Source organism: Ciconia boyciana, chromosome 2, assembly GCF_034638445.1.
Source record: "Ciconia boyciana chromosome 2, ASM3463844v1, whole genome shotgun sequence".
In the NCBI taxonomy this organism is placed as follows: domain Eukaryota; kingdom Metazoa; phylum Chordata; class Aves; order Ciconiiformes; family Ciconiidae; genus Ciconia; species Ciconia boyciana.
In genome coordinates, this window is record NC_132935.1 from 40,616,562 (window position 1) to 40,643,226 (window position 26,665).

At 38.4% G+C, this 26,665-nt stretch overlaps 1 long non-coding RNA gene across 3 annotated transcripts; it reads right to left on the reverse strand.

The window, feature by feature from the left end:
• Positions 1 to 260: 260 nt before the first annotated feature.
• LOC140647617 (uncharacterized) lies at positions 261 to 25,521 on the reverse strand. 3 transcript variants are annotated; one of them, XR_012040872.1, is made up of 7 exons: positions 25,442 to 25,521; positions 17,591 to 17,724; positions 16,280 to 16,393; positions 15,675 to 15,810; positions 7,219 to 7,314; positions 4,603 to 4,652; positions 261 to 4,514 (listed from the first exon to the last, which is right to left on the reverse strand). It is a non-coding gene; the product is annotated as an uncharacterized lncRNA (long non-coding RNA). The 3 variants fall into 3 exon arrangements; XR_012040870.1 differs by adding an exon at positions 5,022 to 5,097 and having other exon boundaries at positions 261 to 4,652; XR_012040871.1 differs by lacking the exon at positions 16,280 to 16,393 and adding an exon at positions 5,022 to 5,097 and having other exon boundaries at positions 261 to 4,652.
• Positions 25,522 to 26,665: the final 1,144 nt, after the last annotated feature.

The window sequence follows — 26,665 nt, forward strand, 5'->3', positions numbered from 1 at the left end:
TTTTAACTGGTTGCTCCTAATGGGTCTTACTTCAGGAGGCTGCAATTCCAGCCAAAACCTTTTACTTAGCTGTAAGAGAAATACACATATTCAGTTGTGGAAATGGATTTTTTCAAGGCTATTTTAATTGGAAGTGACTTTGAAAAAGACAGAATAAGACCATAGCCAAAAAGTACTTTGAAAATGTTAACTACAGAAGCTAGCAATTCCTGATGAACTCTAAAAATATTTTTACTAGGTTTAAACTTACATCTGTATGCGAGATGCTCAGCAGAAATTAATTATCTCAATTTATTAGGGAACTGCTGGTAATCAATAAGGTGTCTGCTTCCTCTGTGTAACACATTTAATGGCCACTGCATGGGCAGCATGGAACACATTTGCTCTTTAATTATGGTTACAACAGATTTATTCTACTGCATCATTGAGTAATCAGTCATCTGCTACCCACATGAATTTGAAAGATTTCTATGGCTAGTAATGAAATCACAGAGCAGAAAAATAAGATCGCAAAAGGGTTTGTATTTTCTCAATGTTCATTATGAAGATTGTGAAAGGTAAATGAATTCTGACTTGAAAGTTTTCTCTCTCTTAACTATTTCCATAGGTGTCTTCAAACAGAAAGCACAGCCAATGCAGTTTTTGAATGCCTAGATGCAAACCGAGAGCCCAAACAAAGAAACAGCTCAAATTTCACTTCAAAATCTACTTCACAACAGATAGATAGTATTTTAATACAGAGTATTTCTTTTAAGAGGGCTGCTTCTTGGGGAAAATAAGGAGATTCCCAAAAGAAAGGGTTCAGTCACAGAAATACCAAGTGTCAGCGATGTGAAGGACGAAATTATTTAGAAAGCATACATACACTGGTAGTGAGTAACCACTTATACCGCTTCGTATATACGATGACACACATCGAAGCCTTTATTCATTAAATCAGTCTAACACAGGCTGAAATCTTTTCTTAATTTTTTAGACTCACTCATTAAAATCAATGTCAAAGCTCTAACTGAGTAAAGATGCTGCATCAGGTCCTAAAACATATGCTTAGCTGTAAGAGTATGTTTAAATCTCATTAAGTGTTCTTTAGAACCCACAGTGTGGGTAGAGAGTTCAGCTCAGTGACTGAAATATAAATAAATATTCCTGAAATTCTTCCTGATGTAAATATTTTCAGGAAGAATGGAATATATATTTTACTTTCTCATATAGGAATTTAAGAAAAGTGTTTATGCAAAACCACCATTTTGAGAAACGATCTAAAACTTCTGTACTTTTCAAAATTAAACTTTTCAACTTTTTCAAATATTTTCTTCATTCTTTCCAGATATTCCTCTTCCCCAAACCTGACACTAGTCATGAACGATTTTGTCCTTTCCCAAACTGCATTTTTCAGTTAGTTTAATTTTAAATGAAAACAGTTATCCAGTTCTACTGGTGTTCTAAACTGGCACCCGTTTGACTTTTGAAAATACAGAGGTCGCTTTCAAAAAAGTTTAAAGCACAACTGTCAGGAGCAGAAACCTATAAAGCAGAGCTAAGAACTAAAACTTTGTCTGGATCACTGCAGGAAACTTGGCATAAGGCTGACTGAACCTCACAAGCTTATGTATATGTTTCTTAATAAAAAGATCTTGTTGATTTGATAGTATTAAGTTACTTTAGTACTGCTGTGTTCATACTTCCTACTTATGATCTTGGGACACCGTCATCATCCACGATCCAACATACTTTCCCTCTGAAGAGTGGACTTTTGCATTTGTGAAATGTTCCTCTGTTAGCACCACTTCTTTCTTCCTCAATCCCAGAAAAATCCTTTTCTAGAAACTCTGTGAAGCCCCAAGACTAGAAGTATCAGCTTAAATGGAAATGGGAAAGAATATTAGCATTCTTTAATTTCTTGCATTCTCAAACACGAGTTATATTGCCTACCGCTATCCCACACATAATTGAGCAACAGTTCAAGAGGAAAACCTCAAAGGACTTCCAACTGTTGCATTTCATATATAGGTCCTTGTTGTTGGATGTTCCAGTACATCTGGGTTGATATTATCATAGTTTGGTAGTAATATGATTTTAGTCTATCCCTGCTTGATGAGTCAAATGCTCTTTCTTTTTGCACTGCTGAAACTATGAAATGGCCCAGCAATTACATTCCCCTAGGACGGATCAGAAACTGCCCATCTGGCTTGCTGGTTTACACTTTGGTTGTGCATCTGGGAACAAGCTACTTTAAAGAATCCACTTAGATGTAGATGCCAATTTTTGATCTGGGCAAGGATTCAGTCAGAACTATCCTGCTCCAGTATTAGTCCCAGGATAGTGTGCCTGATGCATCTGCATTACTCTATAGGCAGTAGTCTTCGCTCTGCTCACCAAAACGCCATCCAACCTTTGCTGCGTGGCTTGTCAATGAATGCTTCGCAGCACTTTGTCCTTTCCATCTTTTCTACAGCTTCCTTCATTGAGGCAAGGATGAACAAGTAATTTTTGAGCTTTCAGAGGTCATGCAACAGCCATAGAAGAGAAACTCTCTACATGTTATGGATCTGTGAAAGGTCTATCCACAGTTTAGCCCACAATAACTTACTATTGATTACTTGGGATTGTCAAGCTACTCTTTAATATACTAATTTTGCCCCACTTTTGTACAACCTGTCTCTACCACAGACTAGAATATGCAAAACGTCTTTAATCCTATACCAGAAGCTTAAATGGGGAAGGAGCATCAGACTTGTGTCAAGGCTAGAGCCAGACACCTGTCCTTCACAGAAACAATTATTCATGAAAGAAAAATGAAATAGATGTTGATCAAGAGTTCGCTTAAGCTAATGGTGCGCTCAGACATTAGTGTGACTAACGGTAATGGGCCCTCTGGATGAGTTATGTGGTAATAGCGCTCCAGCTGCTGTGGCTTTGTAGCAACCAGTCAGATGGCTGAGAATCACTCTTCTGGTCTTTCTACAACTAATCTCTGTGGAATGAAATAACAAATGAAAATTATGAGCAGTTCTGAAACTGGGGGGGGTTATTACTATGTCTGTATTAGGCATTAAAAGTACACTTTCAATCACCTTGGCTGTTCAGAATTCAAATAATCACTTACCAGCTTCTTAAGACTTACACTTAATATTGCATTCACCTGAAACAAAGGCCTGATATGCCAATCCTCATTCAGCAAAAGGCCACTGTAACATACAAGTCGTATCATGAACATGTCAACTAAAAATAACTGTGCCCCAAATCTCTTCACAGTTATTAGCAATATAAATGTTACAAATAAAAAAAACCCTACAAGGCTATTAAATGACAATATATGACAATTAAACATATATGACATTGTATTATATTTCTAGTATGCTCCAGATCATTTTCTAACAAAGGATTTTGAACCAAAACTGACTACTACTTTTCATTGCCCCATATTTCTGGCCAGTGTGTGGGTTCTCAACATCCCAAAGTTTCATTTTCAAAAAGCCTTTGTCCCCAAATCCCCAAATAAAGACTCCAGGAGTAGAACTTCTTTTCAGAGATTTAGGGAACAATGAAATTCAGCCTAAGTCTAAGGTAGTATCAGTAAGTAATCGCTATGCTGCAAGATGGTGATGATACGGATGAGCAAGATAAATATTCTGCTTCACAAGTAACAGATATATCAACAAAACTTTTCAGGGCTACAGTACAGATGACTGACAAGTAATGGTGTGAATTCAGTACTTTTTGAAATAAAAATACTAAATTTTTAAAAAATTACTGAAATAATTAGCAGAACAAATTCCACTGTAGTTTGGCAAAAGCATCTTATTCCCCAATATGCTCTTACTGAGCATAAGCCTTTGTATAGTCTGATTGTATATACAAGGGAAACGCTACCTTCACGCTCAGTAGAGTGGTTTTGAAAAGAAAGAATTCATGCAATGACCATTTTATCATCTATCCAGAAGTATCAATTTGTATTATATCCTGACTCCCTTCCTTCCTGAAAACAGATGAAGAAGTAGCGATGGAATTAGGACAGATCTGGGCAGGGTTTTAGAAATATAACTAGAGACAGAAACAATATTTGCTAAACGTATAGTGTCTTACAAAAAAAGTGTTGAGGTTTCCAGTTTTCCCCTAAGTTAGGCAGGATGTGGTGCTGAAAATATTAAAATATTCATGCAAGAATGTAGAATGGAAAAAATGCTCAATGGTCTTTTATTCAGACATCTTATCTCACCATAGACAGTTACATGATAATGCAAATAGGAACACACCTAAATGGACTTTCTGGTTTCCTTCCGTACCTGTTCTGCATGAGGTTTGTTTTGCCTCTGGGTCAGGTCATGCATTGTGAAATCACTTGGGAAAAACTAATCTGTCACTGGTGCAGAGGGTTTTCAGATCAGGATTTTCAACACATTGGCACATTTTACATCATTTTATATAGATGAAAGCACCAGCAAAATACCAGGCAAGGATGAGTTAGGTCCACAACACACTTCCTATGTTAGACCATTGCTCTGGAACATTTCCTGGAGAGAATAGCAGCACAGTTGCACCGAGCCAAAAACAGACTGCCTGGGAAACCAGAGTGGTTTTTAGTGAGACCTACAGCAGTACCTGGAAGTTAAAATCCTCTGGCAGACGTACATGTTTTCCCTGCTGCTTCACTGAAAGAGAAATAAGGATAAAAGATCAAATTATATTGTAAATGCTGAAAGTTGAAATCTAGTGTAGAAGAATTTTTTCCCCATGCTTCAAACTAGGGAATAAGGGTAGATACAGAATATATGTCCTCCACAATTTAAACGAGTGCAGCTCCATGCTGCCACAGCCAAGTGCTAGGACTGCCCTTGTTAGCTAGATTAAAGCAATATTGGAAATCTCTACACTACACTGTAGTCTCTTCTCTTGCACATGCAATAAAAGCATGACATGACAGAGACTGAGGAATGATATTAAACTATCTTTGTGCCTTTCCGCTCCTTTTTCTAAGTACTAATGAGAAGAAAAAGAAAGAAAGAAAGAAAAAGACTCACTCAAGGAGACTGATGAACAGAGTGAAACAGCTCCCTGGTATACCTGCTGTTCTCCTTTCTCTTCCTCACAGCAGCCCTGGACAAGGGAAACCCAAATGGTAATTCAAACCAATTTAAATCTAGCTGGCTATGCAGGTCGCGTCTAGTGGAGCAGAAAACCTAGCCTTGTATTTGCTGAATTAACCTAGAAACAGTTAGAATGCATAGCCAAAGCAGCCTGGAATCAGAACATGATGCCCCATCATTCCTCCCCATGCACCACATAGATGTTCTGCCCACAAAATTGGAGACACGCTGGGGACAATCAGGTATTTAGATATCTGTACAAACATTGTGCCCAAATGTACCGAGAGGCTGGTTAGAAGAGCACAGATTAAGCCCTTTCAGTATCTAAGTGCACTTCATAGATGTCATGCAGTTCAGGAATGACCAGCTATGCAACGTCTATGAAGTCTCACAACTATGCCATTAACCACCTGAAAGGAAGAGAGGAGGAAAGAGCAAATTGCATAATAATTGAAAGGGTTTCTTTTCTCACTGCCTCAGAGTACATGTTATGATTGCATTACACACAGTAGAAAAGGAAAGAATTTTATTCTAGCTATTTTTCCTGGGGAGGGGGTCTCTACTTCCCCAGAAACATATACAGTTACTTCCCACCTTCAAGGCCTATCTATTGGGTCAAATCCCAAACACTTTTCTCTTACTTAGCTAGCTCCCTGCTAGGATGCTTCCACAATTAAACCTTCACCTTGAGCTGTCTTCCACTGAACAGGACCAACTCCAGCATCCCAATACACATAGACAGTCCCTGAGATTCTTTTCAAAAAGAAGTTGATATTGACTTACTTCCTGGACATTTACCACCTCACTTTAAAAATGTTGATGTGCCTGGGACTGGTAAACAAAACTATCTCCTATGAGAATGGTAAACAGAATATGGTAATGGATTTCCTGGTACTTCAATATAAACAGTTAACTCTGTCCTGCCCATCAGAGCAAGATTCAGTTTTGAGTGCCTGATTTCTTTATGTATTTTATGTACCATGTTTAACACAAACCATGCTTTTCACAAAAACTAAAATGGCAAAAAGGTATTCCATTAATTTTACTCTTGAGATTAACGTGATGGTAGCCAGATAGGTTGGAAAGGACACTGGATGGAAACAGGTATATATCCCTGATACTGATTGAAGGAATATTCCCTTTCTAGAGGTAATTCTAACTTCCAGAAAAAGCCATCGAGAAGGATTTGTTTGATTTCAATAGGGAGGAGCCCAGCTCCTTGCCAAGCTGAGAGAACAGGGTGGAGAAGACAAGGACTGGATTTTTTGATTCTTAAGGGCACCCTTTCTATCTTTACCTCAAAGCTCATAGAAACTTTTCAAAAAAAAATAAAACGAGGCCCTGAACTTTCATAAGAGAGAGGCACATGTTTGTGCTGACTGACTGTGATTTTTATTCTTATATGTAAAGGCTGAAATGTTCAGTTGGAGCCTTGGGTAAAACCTAAGGAGGGGGGAGGGGAAGGAGGATGTTCAACTGCAGAGGCCTCTGGGAACATTTCGTGCTTACAAGGAACCACCTCGGCAGCAGTTCACAGTAGCCCAAGTGCTGAAAAACTGTTTTTTGAAAAACTGTCTCAGACCATGTTCAGAAAGCACAAGAATGTAGTAAATGCTTCTATTGATTTTGCATTATTAAATCCTGAAAAATAACCCAGCTTTGCATGATATCTAATTTACTTGATTTAGTGCATTAATAATTCCATCCCCAAGACAGAAATGAAAACCGCAGTGATTCTTCACTCTGGAATTAGATGTCTGCAGAGGATTTAATTTTTTCAGATTATGTAAATTATTCAAGAATGTTAAAAAGCACTGTTTTTAAACTGTTAAACTGCATCACCATTTCCACTGATATGAACCCTTAGTCTCCTGGGGACTACGATTTTAGGGTCCTGACAAAAAGTCGGTAGGAGGCAGTGGAGTCTTAACGATGGTGAGGTTTGGATTGGGGCCATAATGGGCCTTAAAGGAGACAAGTCTTAATGATGCATATTGCAACTGGAAGATCAGATGTGCATTTGGGACACTGATGACCAAGCGAGCATTATATTGCATGCGTTTGCGCATTTGGCATCCACATTAAAATACAACCGAGGTCATAAAATCTAAAACTTTTAGATTGTACTCACCGAATCTCTGTAGCACTGATTTGTCAGAACTGAAGACGACAGTCACACACCCTGTCCTTAAGGCAGTAATGTGCCTTTCTCTCATGTAGCGTATCTCTGTTTGGAGGCATACTGAGATAATTACACCTTGAATTTGTAATTTAAATCTGTTGGTTTTGCCTGCAAAATCATCTAGCTTGCATTCAAGTGATGAATACTCTACTATAACATAAAATAAATATTACCAAGGAATTAATGACTTTTATATTGAATCCAATGTTCAGAAACTATATCCTCATGCATTTTAACCTGAAATCTCTTTTAATAGAATATATTTAAATTCCACATCTGGAAACCAGATTTTTTTTTCCTGTCTCAAATACAGTAAAATAACTTTCAAACAGAAGAGAATGGAGTTTTTAAATGACTGCTCAACTCTTCCTTTCCATCGTGCTTCACTACTGACCTCTAATGAGCGGTAAGCATATTGCCTGAATTCCTTACCCCTTTACACAGAAGTGCAGTATTAACAGAAGTTCTTCCTCATAGGGGTTTATCCTTTCAGAGTAAGTAGGAATGCTTGCAAGAATTGCTGGGTTAGATTCCTGTGTTATTCTCCCTATGAAGCTGCTTTCCAGAGGAACATAAAATACAACTGGGAGATGGTATTTTTTTTAACCACTGAGAACTAGTAAAATTTCAGATACTAGCAGATTAAAGCCAAATCTGCAAACATAGGACATGACACTCAAAGTCCAGAGCACTCCTAGAATCAGGTTTGCAAACCTCATGTGAATACAGTGAAACTTGAGTGTTTGTGAAAAGCAGCTTTGTAGTATATTGCAAAAATAGCACACCGTTGAAATAGTCTCACACATCTCTCCCTTGGTATGTGTTTGACTGGTCAGGAATTTTGCTCCTGAGAAATATTGTATACTGTGTCAAGCACATGACATTGAAAACCATATTACATTTTCAAAGTATTACATAGACTTCAGATGGTTAACATATTTTCAGTTTTAATATTTTTTTTAAATGCGTGTCAACTGTATTAATGTCTTCGCTGTTTACCCCTCATCCTAGTTCATAACATAATTGTTATTGTATAATTTGACAGTCTTGTAAAAATGTCTAGGTTAACAGCTCTTACAATTACAGTTGTAAGTCTTCCATCTTTAGTCTATTAAGGTTATCATATTTTTGCACTATGCCACTATCTTTACATGATATTGAAAGAACCTCCATTCAAGGGTAAGACTAAAGCAGAAATGTCTCCATGTCCCAAACAACTTCAAATATCCAGTAACTGACAGTGTTGTCTAATTGTGGGCATTTCTCCAGGACTCCCACATCCTTTCATCCAGGGTGCCAGGAGCCAGGAGAATATCACTAGCTCTAGTCCTTTGTAGTCAGTCTAATACAAAATTTCTATTTCTAGTGACTGAGCAATTCAATCCCCAGGAAGAACACAGCATACCTGAAAATTGCTACAAAGTATTTCTTAAATTGCTGCCTTCATCCGTGACAATGACATTCACAGGATTAAAAAAAAAAAAAAAAAGGAAAGTTTTAACAGTTTCAACTGCCATCAAAAAATCCAAGGAGGACATAACATTTCACAATATAGACTGGTAATAATTAGTGGAACAAGAAGCTGGTTCTAAGAAGGGACAGGGGAATACCAGTGCAAGTGAATGACAGGGTCAGTTGGGTGCTATGAACTTCCAAAGAAAATATTAAGAAATGAGGGTAAAGCTCCACTCCCTCCCACAGGGCTGTGGCCACAGTCCCTTTGGACCAGCAACACAGAGCAAGCTCAACCAAAACCAGATGCTGCATTAAAAGCCATTTCACAACTGCTAGCGCAGAACAGCTCTGCATACCCTTTTCTGAAGTAACCAAACACTGAACCGGAGAATGTATTCTGGAGTAAGCAGTCCTAACAGGGTATTATTCCAGAAGTGCTATTGAGTTTTAATTTCACTATGTCACTGCATAATAGTTTTCCACTATTGAGGAGGCCGTAGGCATTTTTAAACTTATGCATAGATTGAGGATTGGTAAAAGTCATGGAAGCAGCAGCATGTTGCTTATACCACTGGGAAAAGGACAAACAACACTACAAAAAACCCCACATATTAATGAGCTCTCTGCCTACATAGCACTGAGGACAGACACTGAAAAAAGCTGAATCACTCAGCAGGAGCTGGGAGCTCTCATACCCATTGGTGCTGCCTGCTTAGGAGAGGCAGGAAGACCTGGACAGAGATTTTTGTCAGAACTATCACTGAAATTAATGATTTCCAATTAATGCTGCAGTGTCACACTACACAACTGTAGCAGTACACTACTGTTACAGTCACAGTGTTATGGTCTCCGTGCTTCAACAGCAAGGCATCACCAACACTTCACTCAGTGTTTGCTTCCTCCCCAGGGTGGTTGGTGGGAGGCTCTTACCCATCCACTGAACCTGGGCAGGAACGGAGTTGCAGTTATGCTTCTGGAGCCAACTTCAGGAGCTACCAAGTCTGCAACCTCACTGTACTTAGCAGGAGCTCAAACTGGCAAAGAGGAAATTACACCTTTCCTCAACCTCAAATTGAATATTACTGTTGGGTGAAAATCTCTTCAGAGAAACTTCAGGAAGTTTTCTAACCCCTACTCTGGAATAGTTTGGACAGAAAACAAATGAGTGGGTTTATGGAATTATAATTGCAAATGTGCAACTTTTAAATTTAAAATTATTTGTTTCTCTTCCTTAGAGACAAAAAACATATTCACAGCAGAAAACCAGCATGGTTATAATTACTTTCAAAAACTTCAAAATCAAGTAACTAGTATAAAGTGAAAAATTAACGCAAAAGAAGTGTTGGATATATGCAACATACCTATAATTAGGATACAAAGAGGATAACAACTTCTAACATATTTTTGAAAATAACAAAAAAATAATTCTGCCCTTACTACAAATAACAGCTCTGTATGGAGAAAGATATAACTTACATTACAGTGTTTTGACATGTTTTCTAAATAGACCGTGAAAAACACCACAGTTAATTCCTCTTGTTTTTAGAGACTGTTTAATAGCAATATAATGTTTTTATGTATTTTGCCAAAGCTCCACATTTTGTCAGCAAAGGTGAATATTTATATTAACCTATCCTAAAGGCATTCATATTAATATATCAAAAGAGCTCTTGATCAATAGTCTTGAGCAAGATATTTTTCTTTTTCCAAAATAAATAACATTTCAACCCTATTCTTATTAAAAAAGTATGCAGTGCTATGTAGGTATCCTAAAATGTAAACACATACTCAGCTAGAATAAATAGGACTTATTTGTTGCCATAGAGTCAAAAGATAGCCTAATTCACTGAGTAGTGACTTGGGTCTCAGTGAGATGCTTGAGAGTAGATGAGATATTAAAATTCCTTGGAGGGAAAAAAAAAAAAGGTGAATACACGCAGTCTGTTAAAGCTCTTAACAGTTACGTATGTCAGATCTAAGCTCAAACTAACTCACATTATTAGTTTTGGGAACTGCAACCAGTAATCACATGAAGGAGAGTTTCACCCCGGGACAGAGTTATAGGGTGCAACCTGGGACTGTCAACAGTCTCCTGTATAGTGGGGTAGTATATCAGCCCCTAGGGAGGCTGTTGCAAAACCCGCTCTGCTCTCAGCCTGTAATAGACACAAGTGTGTTTCCATTTCTAAGGTATGAAAGCTGGCTTTTTGGTTTACACTTTTCTATTTAGTAGTTCCTAGTACAAATCCCAAAACACTGGCCAAAAGGACTGCCATTATACAAAACAGAAATAAATCTGGAAACATTGCTTCAGGAAAAGAGATTAATGTTTAATTAACAGCAGTAACAGAACTTCCTTAGAATTAAACGGAAATGTAAGACATCCTCTAACTTCGACAGCCAAAAGTCATCACGCAGACTGACAAACACCTTCCTCTACCAGAGCCTCCCCACTACCAGTCCATGGAGGCAGGCAGCTCCACTCATCATCATCTCAGATAAAACCCTCTGCCTTCTGACAAGAGTCTTTTTCTGATCTTTGAATGTGAGCAGCTCGGGTCACCAGTCAGGCAAAATTAATCCAAGTCTCCTCCTTTTTCTAATCCCCAGGAAGGCCAAGAATATTTTCCATGTTTCTTAAGAGAACCATAGAGATCATTCTTAAGCTGAAACCTGAATGTATCAGCATAACATCTGTAGCAACAACAGAAGTCCTCAGGGCTCACTGCTGTGGGTCAAGTTGTGTACACCAGCACTCAGGCATCTGAGCATTGGGGTTCTGAGTCCCAGACAGGAGACAACTTGGCCACTCCTAGCAAAGAAGCCATTGTCAAAATCTGCCAAATGGAAGTCTCTAATAAACCTTCATTTGCCCCATCATTATTTCCTTTCCTTGCAGAAGTATTACTAACAGCCACAACTGGAAAGAAGAAAGAGCATATCTAACACAAATGTTTGGTACATGATAATTTATTCATCTCATTATTTTGTCTCAATGTTATGTTATAGCATAAGGGTAATTTCTTGACAGGTGAATTACATAAACATTGATTTTAAAAATTTAATTTCTCTCATTAAATTGCACTTATCCAATTATCCATTAAAGCAGTTTGTAATGCGAATGCACATTTCTCACATGGCATTCCAAAGCAATGAACTGGAAAGTGATACCTTGCCAAAATGGCACATTCACACATCTGATAATAGAGTTGAAAGACCAAAAAAGAAAAAAAAAAAACCCAACCCTACCCAAAAGCAAAATCCAAAGACCAAAAAAGAAAAAAAAACCCCAACCCTACCCAAAAGCAAAATCCAAACCAACCCCCAAACTAACCCCAGAAGTTTAAACCAGCTTTTGTCACTGTTTCAGAATCCAGTAAGGTGTCTTCAATTCAACTTTCTCTAGAACAAAGCAATTTTATTCTTTACCAGACACTGGTAAATCACAAGCTTGAAGAACACCCCACTTACTGTCCAAAAAGTTACTAGAGGAGCTCTAAAGAGCAGAACAACCAGACTCATCTGGGACTCATTCAAAGGACACTGAAAGCAACCTCCCAAATCATGCTGCGCTGATGGGTGCAAACAGACCTCAACAGGCTCTGACTATGCTGAACATGGTGTGGGGCCAGCATGCCGCACAGAAATCTAAGAACGATGAGCCAGCTCCAGGCCACAGGGCAACAAAGCTGCATTAGTGCAGCTCTGTGCCCCAGTTATTGTGCAGTAGCAAGAGTCAGAGCTCATTAGCTCAGGAACTGTGCTAAGCTCATTTATACACACGCTGTCTTCAAAACTGAGCTGCTAAGTCTGTGAAATGCTGAACTGTATTTGTGAACCTACTAGGTCAGACTGTATCTCTGCACTTTATGCCACTTCTCAGTAAGCAGATGTCCCCTCTGATCTCAGCCAACGTCTGAGGAAGTGCAAAATGACTCTCCAATCTAAGCATCACATAGTTATACATCAGAAAAGAATCTGACCTTTTATCCCTATGCATACAACAGCCCAATTTAAAACCTTTCTATTAATACAAAACATGTGACTACAACAGTAGTCTTTTTTTGGACAGTATAGGTACTCAAAATAGTCTCTCAAAAAAGACTATCAGACTAAAGTATAGTCTCTCAAAAAAGATGAGACATTTTAAATACAATGGCTGAGTGTGCAGGGATATGTGCAGGTATTACTGTACAGATCTTCTGTGATGAGTGTCTTTTATAGATTTTTTTCACATTCCCTTGCGTGATCTGAATCCATATCTGCTTTATTTTGGCACAAAACCAGAGATTGCTCTTTGGTGCTTAGTTACACTGGCAGTCAGCTAGGACCTGTTCCCATTTATGACAGCCTTCTGAGTATTGCCTACATGCCGCTTTTACAGGTCTGAGCAGCCCCAAACCTCCATGTTGCTGCAATAACTGTCTTCCCGGAGCTATTCTTTGTTTATACCAGTGCTACGGTCACACAACACTTAAGAAAGTCTATCCTATCCCAATCCTATTGGGATTGCATGTTCTCTATAACACTACTGTGTCACATCTTACACAACGACCTGTTTTGTACCTTCAAGGGGAAGAAACACAAGATATATCAGAAGCTCAGTGAAAGTCTGTGCCCATCATGATCACAACTGTGATCATGGTGGTACTCTAATCCCTATGCAGGACAGATTATAAAACTTTTTCCCAGAAATTTCTTCATCTATCCCAGTCACACAACAACAATGAAAAATACAAACAAGATACTTGGGTGAAAAAAAGATACGGCATACAAATATTGTTCATACAAGTGCTAGAACAAGAAAGACGAGGTGCAATCTACTAGAGGTTCTCTTCTAAAAGAAAAAAGACTGGAGTCTCCACTCAGAATTATGCTTCTGGATTTGAGAAGCTAAACCATCTCCCTGTTCACCTTTTCTTTACTCACAGATCCTGAGAATCTTTGGAAGCATGGACTCACACATTTGCTTGACAGCCAGCTGTTCAGAATGTCTCTGGTGACTTTATCTAGGTTGTGGGTCAACCACGTTGTTGGACGCAGTCACCTGAAGTGTCTTGAGCGGGCCAGCTTTGGTCTAAAAGCAGTACAGCCACACCTTCACCATCCACACCTACCAGTTTGGCTCAGCTGAAGGATCTCTGTACTCCATGGCCAATGAAGTTTTCTCCTTTTCCCAATCATATCTTGCATTACAGTTCGCTAGGCTAGCTTGTCTATTAACCACATTCACCACATTTTTGCCTTATCCAGCCCCTGGAAAGTTGAGAGCTGGTAGTACTTAAGGAAAAGAGGAGTGAGGAAAGAAGGCACACAATCATATTTCTATTAAATGTGCACATTTGTGAGCCATACACTCAATAAAAGGAGCAAAATCTACTGTGTAACAGAAGTATGGTCATAACAGCACTCCTAACACTATCTGGTTTACTGAGCTACAATTTAGCCACAAAAGAATTGCGCCCATGGGTCCACTGAGTTATCTCAAGTTGGCTCTTTTTTCACATCTGTTTCAGTCAAGCAACATATGTATCACACAGTTCTGCTCCAGTGTGCTCTGACATGATTAATTTCTGTGACGTGAACTCTGCCATTGCTGCCTGGTTTGTGGTGTTCAGGTTTGTACTGCCTCTTTGGGTAAGAGAAAGCATTAACTCTCTGCACTGCAGCACAACTACTCTTCAAACTACCCTTCCTGCAAATCAGCTCAGTATTACCATGACGCAACTACAACTCATCTTCCTGAGCCTGACAAGGAAAGTCCGTTTTGTGCTGCAGTAATTGCCACTAGTTCATCCTGGCCCCACACCAGTCCAAGCCCATAGGATCCCACGGACCAAACCAGATCCTCCAGACCCACGGACCACAACTTCTGTCCTCCAGATGAAGGATTCAGAACAAGAGGACTGCTAGACTGCTACCATTGGGTTGCTCTTGTTTATTCAGAGAGGCTTTTGTGGTTTCTTGGACAGAACTCCATACCCTTCCCTCAAAATGACAGAAAAAATTTGGCTTTGGAGGTCATCCCGTCAAACTTCAATACCGTTCTCAATTCATAATTCCCTGCCTGTTCAGTCAGGATGATTCTCTAACCCTAAAACAAAGCACAAAATTTGTATTTGTCCTCTCATTAGTACAAAATATTAACCTAGCCAGAACATCTAAAGCAGCAAGAAAACAGTACCGTGTGGAACTAGGAATAAATAATGCAGTAATTTATGTAAATTATGTTAGACACAGTAGGTTGTTCCCCTCTGCCTTTGGTGCCAAACAGCTAATCTTCCCTCCCAGCTCTGATGTTTCTGTCCAGAAGGATTAAACATATTGATATACAGGCCTATTGAAAACATTCAGAGTTCTTTTGGTTATTTCAGTTTAAAATAAGTAAATGCTCAACAGGAGCAAAGACCAAAAATAAAGCCAGTGGAATCCCAAGATTTTCCTATAGCAAAAAATAATGAACCATAGAATCTCTCTGTCCGGGGAAAAAAAGTTATGTTTCCAGAAAATTATGCAGTTCCTAATGAAAACGGACTTCTGTTTTGTGGAATTAGAAGTAATGAATCACCTTTCAAACTAAAGGACATCCAATTAAACATAAGAAGGATTTATAACAGTATCATTACATTCCCTACAACATGAATATACCACATATGGATTGCAAGATTTTTTAAGGGGCTGGATCATCAGTTGGCAAATCAAGAACAGTCGCTGCTGAGCCAGCTTAAGGTAATATGAGCTCTCCAGAATCCCATGTCAGGGCATAACCTGATCACCTACAAAGATTAGAAAGGAATGTTCCTCACATGTGCAGTCCTGAGCAGCTGGCTCTGTGTATCACAGATCTAGATGCTTGTTTTTTAACCTTTTCCTTGGGTAGAAGTTTAACAGCATTTCTAGATTAGGTACACAACAGAACTGATTCTGTATATCAAATCCTATTCTCTTACCTTTTTACTATTATGTGCTGCTTTTGTGAAAAAGAAAACAGTCCTATTATATCCTTCAATATGCAGATGCTTTCCAGGGTAATTTCATTTACATTCAATGTTTTGCTTCCAATTTATTTTCATGGTCCACCAGACACTGTAAATGAGCACGTTATACAAAATAAAAATGCATAGCTTTACACTCAGGCAAATAAGCTTAGCATCATAAAGTTATTCAAATATATAAAAAATATGAAAGACTTTCTTGACTGTAACTTGTATGTATATATTTCTTACATAATTTAATTGGATTTTACTTACTAGATAACATGACTTAAAAGCCACCCTTCAATGCTGTAGGCATCATTGATAATATTTTAAAAGCTACCCATAATACATAAAGATAATAAATCCTCCTCAGACCAAAACAGATAATTCAGTAACAACATAAAGTAAACAGATCCTCCTACTCCCTGTAGCTTCCATATTGCCACTGGCAACCCCCACTAAAAGTCCAGCTTTTCACAGTCACAGGGGTGAGCAGAAGGGCCAGCTTTGCAATCAGTCCAGGATGCTCAGATATTTTACAGGTCTTGGTAGGGAAAAAAAAAAAACAAACACTTCACCTGCCACATTCTTTTCTTATCCCAATAATGCCTTAAGTCAAGTTTCTCCTTTGGCAGTATATGCTAGCATGGGATCGGAAACATTCCCAGACACACCTTGGGATATGTATTTATCTGTAGGTCAAAATGAATACTTTACCATCAGTTTAAAAACTTGTGAAAATCTATGAGAAAATGTTTATCAATAGTCTGTTTATAGAAAGACTTTAATATACAAATATATATACGCACATACAAACTCCTACATTAGGATTACATACAAACTATGTTTGAGCCTGAGCTATTATATACTGTACAAACTCAAAGATGATATTTATACACTGCCTTTTGAATGATGTGAACAAAATAACTATGGATAGCTAGAGAAAGGAAGGAGAATAATTTTTAAGACTATGCTCTGAACAATGTTGTGCTCTACTGACAACAAAGCGGACGTATCAGTGACAAGTTTTCCCTCCTTTTCCTTTGTCCTCAATAGAGCATTTAAATCCAATTACAAAGAGGACCTGAAATAAACAAATACAATCCCTGTTTTGGAAAGAGAAAGTGACCACAACTAACAAGTGAATCAATTTTGGTAGTGAAAGAAGATGACTCTTACAACCAAGGAAACAAAATAGGAAGGAGCAGAATTGAGGAGGCACACTCCCAGATTCCTCCCAACAGGTATAGCGGTACTCATATAACAGGACTAAAAACTACTGGAAATGCAGCGTTCCTTATCAGTAACAATAGTTCTACAAAGGCAAGCTTGCATCCGCTGAACAGGCAAATAAAAGGTGGTTGATACAGTTTAAGTGTATCAGCTTTTTTGACAATTAACTTGTGTCAGCTCAGTGTCAACCAGGCAGGTTAAGTGTCAAACAGGCTGATGCATTTAAACTGTATCTGCCAGCTTTTGTCTGCTTATTTAGCAGACGAGTAAGTGCATTCTGTAATAACAGAAAATATTGATAAAACTCAGGCAAGAGGGCAGGGGAGCCTGGAGTGGGCTGCATTGAAAGAAGATGTGAAGGTGGCAGCAGAGAGACTTGCTTTCAAAATGCTGGGAATCATTAAGCATTTGATCACTGAAAGCAAAGTTTGCTATGTCTTAAGATACCCCTCCTTCACCACAGGATCCTGGGATGAAGCAAAGCTAAAAGTGGGCAGACTCATCTGAAGAAAGACAATCCAAGCATGCAAAGGAGTTTTTTGTTTTGACTTGACCTCTGCAGTTTTTCCCCATGGGGCAAGAATGGAATGGTCTTCCAGGTGGAGATGCAAACATCATTTCTCCTCTCACAGAAATAAAATCTTTCTGAGCCTTACCTGCTTTCACAGAGACCAAGATACTACACCTCCCCTGACGGGATCCTTCAGGCCATTTCTGTCCCTGCATTACTGTCATGCTGCTCTATCTTCTTCTTCTGTTCTTCATTAATCCAAGTGGAAATGGCAGCCTACTACGAAGAAGAGAAAGAGCCTTAGCTGGTCTATACTTGGATACTACAAGTGGAGGACCTTGAATAGGGATTCAAAACATAGACTCAGCTCTGCTTGTGGGTCTAACCCACCACCTCTAGGCTGCTCTAAATTGTGAGATTAAATTATGATGAGAAACACCCATGGACTTCCAGGGTAGGCAGACAAATACCTGTCTTAACTTTTTGTCATAGCAATACCCTCCAGACAGATCACTGGTAAGCCTCATGGGTCTATTTGTCTAATGGAACATTAAATGCTCATTAATACTTTTGTTTCAATTAACTAAGCCCAGTGCCATCAATCTAAGTTTCTCCTCAGCTTCACTGCATGTGAACTTGTCAGATGCTACTTCTTTGGCTCCCACAGTCCCTTTAATGTCCCAATATTTTCCCCTTTCAAACAACAACCAACTCTCCCCCAAGATCCTGTTGGACACACCATGTTTGTTAGCATCACATTAATCTTGGGCATGGGCATGTTCTACTTCTTTTCTTAGTTCTTACGACCTGTCCCCCCCATGCAGAGAAAGTTCTTGGAGTTAGGAACTCTCTACCTTGTATTCTCCTGGTAAATTCCACATGATGCACACAATCCAACTTACTCTTAGATTTTGTAAAAATGTAATTAAGAACAATTAAATCCATTTAGTAATGTACATTGGGGTTTGAGCAAGTAAAATTTTGTTTGGATCATGTTCACCTGCCTAAGCACATAAAATTCCCTAACTCTACTCTTATCACCTTTCCTTGCCTATTCGTTCTCTGCATCCCCATTTTTCTCTGCTCCATCCCAAAGTCCAAATACCTTTCAGTTGATGAAATATTTTGTTCCAAATGTACCATGCAAAAGGTTCACAGGCTGTTTTTCTAAATTAACATTCATGCCATTTTAGTATCCAGTCATGAGTAAAGCAAACAGGTTCTTGAAATAAGATATCTTCTTTTCAACATTAGGCTTAACACTTGACTAGTTCAGTTAATGTGTTGTGATAGGTGTTGTAGGTTCATATTACCATCTTCCTGTAAATCTGCATTTAAGTCTCACAGTGCAGTGTAATTGGACCTTCACAACATCACTTTCCCCCTATTGGCAACAGATAACAGCACAATTTGTAAAACAGCTTATTACAAAGAAAGTAATGGCCTGATAAAATCAGAAATATAAAGAATGACTTTGCAAATGGAAGTCAGTGGAAATTTTACCACTAACAAATGAGTTTCAGTTTGCATTAGAGAAACACATAGTAAGAACTTTGAGGAAAAAGCATCAGAATTGTAAGTCTTTACCCTAAAGGAAGATTTAGTGGTAGACTTTTCTCTTAGACTCCACAGGATAGTACATTCCAAAACATAATTTGAAGGCTACAAACCTATGGCCAGACTTTACAGAGTTAAATCGGTAAGGTTTTACTGAAACCAAGAAAGTTACAGTTGGTATGATCCAGCTCTACGTACCACTTGATACTATCTTGGAGCCATTACAGGAACTATCCTTATGAATTTCATGTAGGAAACAGAGAAGCAACAACGCAGGCCAGATTCTGGCGCTGGCATTACTCCATTCAGTTATTTCTCACCCATGTTGCTGTAGCAGCCAAGAACAACAGGAACTATACAGTCACAATAAAAGATGGGCTCCCCCCCCAAAGGAACTCATACTGTAAGGCAGCATAGAGGACCACATACGGACAGTCAAGGAGTACTAGGAAACAGTACCATCCTATTAATGACAGTGCACCAGTCCTCACCATGGGTTATTTTTTTCTGTGGGCAAAAGAGTTTTAAGGTGGAATGTGAAGAAGAAAGGAGAGCATGAAAGAAAGCACACCAGTGCTTATTATAAAATTTAACATATGGGCAAATGAAGTCAGCATCTTAACTGATGTGAAACAATAACTTTAATCCCGATATCGAAAGTCAGATGTCAGACACATGACAGGCATCTGTCAGCTTGTAGAGCTGGGACCCGCTCACGCTCTGAATGCCAGTCTTCTATTTTTGACTGTATAATATACAGAACTTGGCACCCTGCCTCCATTCCACACAAAGCGAGGGAAAGGAAGCTGAAGGCCCTCAAAAATGAAGTAACTTTAGCATGTGTAATGTTGGTAGATTCTGCTTGAAGTCCTTTTTAATTTTTTTTTTTTTAACTTGACATTTTAAATGTCAGTCTTCCTGGATTTAGTCTTAAACTTGACCAGCTTGACTAATGGGATGAAAAAAGGAGCAGTCTTGAAGTTCACAGTCATATGAATTATTAATAGTGAATTACAACCCTTCAACAGAACTGATTTTCTATATCCACAAAATGGAAAACTTTTTATCAGGATGATGGTGCACTTCCACTGCAAAGAAAGGCTCTCCTCATAATCTACAGGATACACTATCATGACCACCACACCTACATGATACTCAAATTGTAAGGTGAATTATTACTACTTGCTCCCCAGAGGAAGGCACTTGCTTATACCTGCCAGATGGAACTGACAGCTGGCAACTCAACTCCCCACAAAGACCTTCTGCAAACAGGCTCTTAACAAACACGCGTATTCTGGCTTCCTGTTCCCATTACATTCAAATCAAACACCTCTGGCTCCCACGCCCCACCTTGGTTGGCTTTTGGACTTAGCCTTTGTTCCTGCCCAGTTCAGACTGCTTAATACACACGCCCATAAATTTTTTTATATTTACATATTTCATTACAGCAAATATTAATTACATGCATTTAGTCAAAGACATTGCTTCCAGTTTGTTTGCAGATTTCAACAGGGGCAATACATGTCCTCTCTGGAAATACTGTGACAGAGAATAACAGATAAATAAAGCATCTTTTTTCTGGGAAAGAGGTGCCTGCTCCACCTGCTTTTGCTGTGTCACATCAAGCAAAAGAAATCACACATTTCTATGTCACAGACTTTATTCTTTTGATTACCAAACATGTATCCCCATCCCCTTACTGAGGGGGCGGACAAGATTAATAATACAGTAAGTGTATATATTGCTACACTGAATGTTCAGTACAGCCAAGTGTTTTCTTAAGTTAGGCTGCACCTAAACAAGAGTTAGCATGCCTAGCTACTTCAAATAAATGAAGCAATTGCTCTTTCAATTTGAAAAGTTTGGCAAGAAATAGGGTTTTACTTGTCAGTAAGTGCAATGAGGTATAAATCTTATCAGTCCAGTATAATTTTTTAACAGAAATTTCTGAAACTATTACAGTGAAATACACAGATTTAAAAAAGAAAAAAAAAACACGACAAAAAACCAAGGGTTGTTTAAACAAATGGTAAAATGAACCACTCTTGAAAGCGTTCTGCTCCAGTAGGAGGTAAAGACATACCTGTGGGAAATTGAAGCAGAGCTAATGGAAGCACACAGCTGGCAGAAAATGCTTATTGCAGAACACTTTAAAAATCCACAACTTAAAAAAGAAGTATTAAAATACACTATTTACAGTAATGCATAGAAATCTAACCAGACAGAAAACATGCAGGAGAATGTTCATTGTCTATCTCAAAGGAGTCATGAAATACAGTGAGTTTTAGGCCAACTCCACTGTCCATGTCCTACTCGTATCATCAAGCTCCAAAGATTAATGAATAAAACACAGAACATTTTAACTCTGAAATTCACTTGCCTAGTGAATATAGAGTAGAGAGCGTGCCAAGATCCTATGATTAAGTTACATTTCTTCAACTGTTACATGTATCACTGAAAAGTGAGATAGGCTTAGAGAGAAACAGAAACAAAGTTTACTTCATGAAAACAGCAACCTCAAGTTACATTCTTTCACCTTGTAAAATGAAGGAGCAGCTGAGGGTCCTGGAAATGCTAGCAACAGCTGATATATCCAACAATTTGTCTCTATACTAAGAAGTCACATCTCACGTCTTTTTTTTTTGTGTGTGTGTGTGTGTTTATCCTTGGCAGAAGCAGTCTCCAGAGGCTGGGAAAAAGTCTCAGGAGGTGTGCGAGCTCATGTTGCAGGATATGCACCCAGAACAACTTGCAAAGACATGAGCATGAACGATTTCTGGCATCTGATCAGTTCTGGTTTACCAAAATTTGTAATTTTGAAGAGAATACTACTCATCTTATTTGCTGCCTTGCCCCTATACTACCGCCAGACTGAAACTAGCTGCATAGGATCCCTAACCAAGTGCTCTGTACTGAAAAGGCCTCCTACAGGGAAAGCTCTAACCCTTACTATTTTTTTTAACAATACTAGCTATTGTTTACCTATTTCCTGCAGGTGCTTTAAGTTTTTAAATTATTTTAAATATAGCTAAGTGAAGCTTCGCTATTTTATTTCTGGAATGACTGAGTATGTAAAAGTCTCTGAAGGCTGCAGTACATTTCATGTTAAAATAAACTTGAGTGGTATTTATTTATAACTGACAATACAAAGTTCATTACAGAAGACTCGGTTCTTTAATTTGCCAACAGGATGACTAATCAGCAAGTATGTGCTGGCCAGCCATGCCAGAAAATGCCAGCCTTACTGCTCTGCACTAACCAGACAGTACACGTTATCTGAACATCCCATGGGGATGATCACAATACTCAGTGGAAGGTGGGAGGCTATTGAAGCAGATGTGGGAGAGAGGTTTGGGAGACAAAGTAAACAAATCTCCAGGAAATTAGGCATCATGTATTCTGCTGCTCCTTGGACAATTTGTTTTCTTTTCTAATGTGGAAAATTCACAAAATTATTATATTAGAAAGTGTGAAGGTAAAGCAAGGCTAGTTCAGACATGGCATTTGGGGTAAACAGCTATGGACAGTGGCTGATTTGATAGGAATATTCCAGGTGGATTCTGGAAAGCTGCTAAGTCACTCACAGTACAGTATGATCCACCAAGACAACCTATTAATTGCACTGCTATTTCTGTTCATATCTGCACATTCTCCAAGCTTAAGAACATCCTTATTTATGACCAATACAGGTTTTTCTTTTTTAAACAAACAAACAAAAGTCTAGCAGTTCTGATCAGCAATATTTTCAATTCAGATAGCTCATTTAATCTCACTACTTTTGCTGCAGCCTGTACAGCAGTTTTAGCAAATGCAATTGTAGGCTAGAGACCATTTTGATGCTTTCCCCTTTTTGCTAAAAAATTTAAGTGTCTGGAACAGAGGAAGCAGTACACTGGGAGGAAAGTACCTTCTCCTTCTTATTTTTCTTGCTGATTTCAGTAGCAGGTATGATGGCAAGTGCTGGGAATGGCTGACTAAGCCTCATTCTCTTGCTGCCACTCTAATGAGGATTTTATTTTTATCCAAGATAATTGAAACAATACTGATCGTGGTTTGTTGTAGTCTTTATCTGTAGCCAACCTATGTTTTGCACTATTTGAGCCCCACCAGTTGCTCTCAATCCATTTGGAGGTATGACTTCCAGTTTAAAGATCTTTCAAGGCTAGTTTCTGATTGTCCTTCCAAGAATACACATTACAAGTAACTGTTGCAGGTGCACAAAGAAATGTTTGCTCTTTTCTTCTGAGCCTCTCATACTGTAGGAGACAAATCCACACATTCCTGTGCTGAGGCATAGTGACATGACAAAAGGCCTCACTTAAATTCCAAATAATCTTCACAGTTTATGCAAAATCTCATCACCAGATGCAAGATCTGGCTCCAAAAAGTTCACTACATTCTCAGCTGTAATTACACTCACAGGGATCAATTTAGCTGAATCAGACCTGGCAAAATCTGCAGTAAGACCTGCAAAATCCAAGCAACGCTGTAACAAATCCCAGACTACCGGGCTATACTACTGATCCAAAGGCCAAATGCTATTTGAGTTACTCATTGGGGAGGTCAATGCATTTCAGCTGAGAGCAAGGAGAACAAGCTTTTGACCTAGACTTTATAATAGGTAGCCTACATTTTACCTTAGCAATTTTAAACCAACTTCACTTCAACTTTAGCTTTGCCTGAACTAGACATGCTTCACCTGGCTCAAGTTCTTTGTCTCCCTTATATTCCCAATAATTACATCCTTCTGAATGCCTCTCCAACAAACGGCTGCTTTCCATTTGTCACTATCACTTACTATTTAGAAAATGTTCTAAGTTTATATAAGAATGAACAAATCTAATAACAGGTGTCTACTGTCATAAAAGTATTGTTAAAATAAATAAATAAGAGCAAGAGAGAGAATTCGTCCTTAAGAATAACCAACTCAAATACACCTTTCTTTGCTGCAGATTCAACTAGCTGTAAGTGGAACACCACCACAGCCAATGCAGTTGTTTAGGTTTGGATAACTGAGACACTCTTTACCATCTCTTTTCTCCTCCTCTTCCCAAAATATCTGATCTGTTTTTCCAGAAGTGGTTAGTGAATTTTGGTTCACAAATGGAAACAGCTGGATGTTGATTCTCTGTACTGCCTGTAACCCCATTAGAAACCAGAAAGCTGATCAGCAGTTCAAGCATTAACTTGATAATCCAGAAAACAGCAAAACCTGTTCATCACCCTCTTTGCCCTAAGTTCACCCAAGGCACATTTTTGAACACAAAGTCTCGTGGTGGAAACATCTTTTACAACTGGCTAGCAAGGTGCTTAGTTCACCCACCACGCCTGAAAAAAAATATCATCTGGACAATCAAAACCCTTAAAATTCTAAATGCAGAAGTTTTCTATTGAAAATCTTAGACTATCTCAGAGAGTTTTTAACGTATTATTTTTTAACATATCCTGAGAATTCCCTACCTCTTTTCATGGCAATGTATTAAGTCATAAAAATACTTTTCTCCTCTAGTTGGAGAATGGGCTTTTCCTTAACAATCAACTGAAACTCATTTATTTATGAGAAATGTACATAATCTAATGGACAGCTGTAATTCAGTTAGAATGATCAATAGATGACTAACATAGTTCAGGAACACCAATAGAATAAGGTTGAGCCCTCTAAGGCTTCAATTATTCTTTATACTTTTTTCATACAAGAAATGTCATGGCCTATTAGCAGTATAACAGATAACTTAATGACAAATTCAGATAAAAACCATGAATGGAAATAAATTTGTCAATATAACACAGAGCTTAAACTCAGAAAACCATAGCACTGAATTTGTCACAGGTGAAGGGGGATTTAAAATGGCTTATTCAGCTATAATATAGGAAGTGAAAAACAGAGGGCTATATTAATGGTTGCTTTAAGTAGGTGTCACTCATTCTTTCATATTAATAATGCCTCTTTTACTCAGCATCTCTTCTCCCTGCTACAGACAGGTCATATATTTACAGTTCTTTTAGAAATTAGGAGACTAGAGACTGAATCCTCTTCTTGTGTAATTGTTTCATTGCTGCTTCTGCTTATCACCTTGGACATGCTTCTTTCTGTCAAATAGCAGAGTCACTGTGCTATCGAATGAATCAGGCCCATGAAACAGCTGTGACTGCATTAATGCAAAGGTATTTATGGAAACAAAATGCACAGTAAAAACATGCATTTATTTTCCAAGCAGGGCTCATTAATTGTGTCATTCTTCTAATACACTGATTTATGATATGCAGTATAATTTAAATTTAGTTTAGCTGTAGTCTCAACAAGTAGTTAATTAGGACAGTTTAGAGTGGGGGCAAATGTGATTCTTGCCAAGAGGGAAGATTTTTTTATTTTCTGTTTTAAATAAGCCTGATCCAAGTGGAAAGATTCCAACTGACTGCTGTGGGTGCTGTCTCATACCTCTTGGCTTTATTATGTAACTTCTGTTTTTATTCCTTCTGTTTTTTCTGGCTTTTCTTCTTTGCCTTACAGACTTGCTCCTTTCTCATTGTTACATTCTTTTTCTGCCCTGTTTCTTGTCCTCCTACAAACAAAACCAATTATAATTATCTTCTTGTGGATTACTGCATACCCTTACAATGTACCAAACATGTAGCTCTAAAACAACCGAGCAGATTAAAAAATGACAAGTCATTCCCATGCACATTCACCTACCCACATTGTTTGCTTTTCTCATATAATCATAGAATCGTTTAGGTTGGAAAAGACCTTTAAGATCATCAAGTCCCCCATCAACTTTCCCAAAATGATATTTTAAAAATTTGCTTCAATTTTCATTACATTTCAGATCAGAAGGGATCATCATATCATTTGCTGCAACAGTTACCGTGGCCAATTTAAATCAAATTAAGCATTACTGCCTCTAGTCACACCAAGCTGTCCCAAGCTTCTTCGATGGCATAATACGGATCACATAGCCTGTAATTGAATTGTCTTCAGGTGATCCCAGTAGGAAAACCAGGCCTACTGCTTTCTGCTAACTTGGTCTGAAAGGCTGCTTACTCCAAAACCACGCATGATGATCGATATTAAGTACATGATCAGAGATATCAGGCAGGAATATAAGAAAAAGATTCTCTGATCACTAGAAGACAATAGCCCCTCTTAACTAACATTCTTCAGTTTAGAGTTATCTGTGGGAGGAAAAAGGGGAGGAAAAAGTCTTCCTGAGAAGATCAACAGAAACCTCTGAATAACAAGATCATGCAGAAGGCTAGCAATCAGCATAAAGATACAATATTGCTTTGAGCATTTGCACCTCTGTGTGTATATTTTAATCCTGCGGGAGCCTTCTTGGACAGAAGAGCGTACCAGCAGGTACTGAATACACCTAATACGAAATGCTGGCAGCTGTGTGCCAATGAAAACAGAAGCAAGGAATTTCACAGTCCATTTACAGTCAAAAATTTTGTTCACAGTAAATCATTAGCAATATCCTTCTAAGTGTCACTGCTCACCCAGTTGCTTCCATGTTCTTAATATCTCTTTTCTTATCAAACTGCCACTTCCCATAGTATAGCTTCAGGAAACTGTATTCTACATTAACCACAAAAAGCTGTTGTTTTACTCGGCAGTAATTACTACTCACAAGAATATAGTCACACAGACAGTTATTGTCTACTA